This window comes from Cebus imitator, unplaced genomic scaffold (assembly GCF_001604975.1).
Source record: "Cebus imitator isolate Cc_AM_T3 unplaced genomic scaffold, Cebus_imitator-1.0 Scaffold15, whole genome shotgun sequence".
NCBI classification, from domain to species: domain Eukaryota; kingdom Metazoa; phylum Chordata; class Mammalia; order Primates; family Cebidae; genus Cebus; species Cebus imitator.
The window spans coordinates 1,913,805-1,916,440 of NW_016107330.1; the positions used below are offsets into that span (position 1 = coordinate 1,913,805).

General features: G+C 61.5%; 1 protein-coding gene across 6 annotated transcripts in view; it reads right to left on the reverse strand.

Moving 5' to 3' along the window:
- CASZ1 (castor zinc finger 1) overlaps positions 1 to 2,636 on the reverse strand; it is a 163,488-nt gene that overhangs the window by 66,325 nt on the left and 94,527 nt on the right. For all 6 annotated transcript variants that reach the window (XM_037729639.1, XM_037729621.1, XM_037729624.1 and 3 more), the window contains one exon: positions 2,276 to 2,328. The gene's annotated coding sequence lies outside the window, so the exon portion shown is untranslated. The remainder of the gene's footprint in view (positions 1 to 2,275; positions 2,329 to 2,636) is intronic.

Sequence of the window (2,636 nt, forward strand, 5' to 3'; positions counted from 1 at the left end):
GAGAGAACCTGCTAAAGGCTACAGGGCTGCCGGGATGCCAGTGGGGGTGCCGGGATGCCAGTGGGGGTGCCGGGATGCCAGTGGGGGTGCCGGGATGCCAGTGGGGGCAAGAGCACCTAGGAAGCAGGGGCTGCAGAGGGGAGGAAGAGCTGGGACTTTGAGGCAGGTGGGACTGAGCAGAAGGAGGCCCTAGCAGAGCAGGGGGAGGGAGCCCCCCAGACAGACCAGGACTGTAGGCAGCCCTGCAACCCCAGGGCAGGGCTGCCAGACAGATGTGCGGGGTCCCTCACAGCAGTCCCGATGAAGACACGTGCACAGCGCAGGATGATGGGCGTGATGGCATCGGGGCCGCACTTAGGGCCAGGGAACTGTACACCAGCATGGCCACAATGGTAAATTTCCTATTATGTACATCTCACCACTAAAAAGAGAGAGCAAAGTGCAGGAACTAGAACCTCTCGAGCAGGGGCTGGCAAACTTTTACCATAAAGGGCCAGAGAGAAAATTATTCCTCTTTTAGGTTTTGTGGGCCAAACAGAGATTTCTGCTGTAGCACTCAACTCTGTCTGCAAGTGTAGAGTGAAAGCAGCCATAGATAATACCTGAACAAATAGGCGTGGCTGTGTTCCAATAAAACTTTATTTATAAAAGCAGGCTGTGGGTCAAAGGTGGCCCATCTGCCAAGCGCTGCTCCAGAGAATGGAAGCACTTGGGGCTGCCTTTCAGGACACGGAATGCCTGACTTCACCCTGCTGCCTGGGGGCGGAGGTATCTATCCTGTCTGGACCTCATGGGCAGAGGTCTCTAGAGGAAGCAAGGTTCTCATGATCAGAGGGTAGAGAAAAGGGACAGAGAACACGGCGCACATGGGAAGCCAATATCCAGGAACCGGTCCCAGCTCCGTGCACCCTGAGGAGGCTTCCACGGCGCTCAGATCCTCGTGGACCATGTGCAGGCATGGAGGCTCGTAGCTCTGAAGATTCTAGAACTCTCAATTCCATGAGACAGGGGTGAGGCCATGGCCAACAGGAGGGCGGGAGTGGCCAGAAGGGAGCCAGAAGGGGCACCAGGGAGAGAAAGGCGAGAGGACCCAGGACAGAGCTGTAACCAGGGTGGTGCTGGCGGCAAAGGGAGGAATCCACAGGCCCCAGCGAGAGCGCAGGGCGCGGGCCGGGCCTGCCCTACACCGGGCCGCCTCTGATCACGTTTTCAGGGCCACTGCCCGCCAGCACAGACAATGCTGGGGGAGCCTTTGAAGTCCGAAAGGGAAGCCGCGGTGGGAGCTGGCGAATCTCCTCCCTTCCCCGTCCTCCTGGGGGGGAAGGGGCCGGTAGGACAAAACCCAGAGCCCGTCGGTCGCAGCCGGGGCCGAAACTCGAGAGACAAAGGGAAAACAAACAGGTTTGGAGCCAGGCGCACGGTGCCGTGTCTGTCCCCCGCCCCGCCGAGCAGGGATGATGGATGGCTGCAGCCCGCCAGCTCGCCCGCCGGGCAGGCCCCGCTATTTACATAACACTGGCGTTCCACCGGTCACCTCTGACACGGCACTGCCTGGGGCCCGAGGCCCGGTGGCCCCGAGGTTTCTCGCGCCACCACTCGGGGGACTGACAGCCCATGAGGGCTGGGCCGGGCTGGGGCAGTCCCCTGGACTCCAGGGGAGCCCTGGGCCTGGGGAAGGGCAGGGCATGGCAGCCTGTCCTGGCCTCAGCCATGGCCTTCTCCCTGCCAGCCTCTTAGGGAAAATGGAGGAAGCCGCTGGGAGAGGCACAGCCTCCAAGGAAAGAAGGCAGGACCGGGGTTCTGGGGCCTTCAAGTCCATGCGATTCTTGAAGCAGAGCCTGGGCAGTGCTTCCAGACACAGCCAGCCACCGCCACGGAGGCGATGGCACTGTGAGAGTGGGCACTGCAGGCTGGGACCCTGAGCCCAGCCACCACAGGTCCCCTGCCATCCCATGCTGGTCCGCCAAGGTGGAGGCCTTTAACCAACACACGGCGCAGCCCTGCAGGCCCTGAGCACATTCCTTGCCCAAAGTCTGCAATCCACATGTTCCCAGACCATTTCCAGCCTACAAGCCAAACCGAGGAGCTCCTCCTGGTGGGAGGGCATCTTTTCCCACCAGGGCGGAACAGGCAGGGTGGCTGCTGTTCCCCAGCTCCACTTCTCCTCTTCCCTGGGTGCTCTGCAGGACTGACCCACCCAGGGTGACATGTGCATTGGGTGAGTGGTCAGCAGTGGGGAGGGGATGTAGGGCTCAGGGAGGGGCTCAGGCCTTACCTCGAAGAGGGTCCTAGAGCCTCCTGGGATGTCCCTGGGGGTGTCACTTCATCCTGGGGAGGCAGAGAGAGGAGCCCAGTTAGCCTTTCCAAGCCCACGACTCCCCAGCGCATGCCCTCCATCCCTCCTGTGCACCCAAGGGCTCCCTGTACCACATGGCTGAGGGGCTGACACTCCAGGGCCAGCCAAGAGGGCCAGAAACTCAGGCATGCCAGCTGGGCTCTGATTTGGCTCATTCAGGTACACGGTAGCCACAGTTTGAGAAAGAGTCAGAACCGGGTAGGAGCTGACTGCAGGGGAAATGTGGTCCTCAGGACCCCCCTAGCCAGGCGGAGAAGTAAGGCCGGAGCAGGGGCGCTGG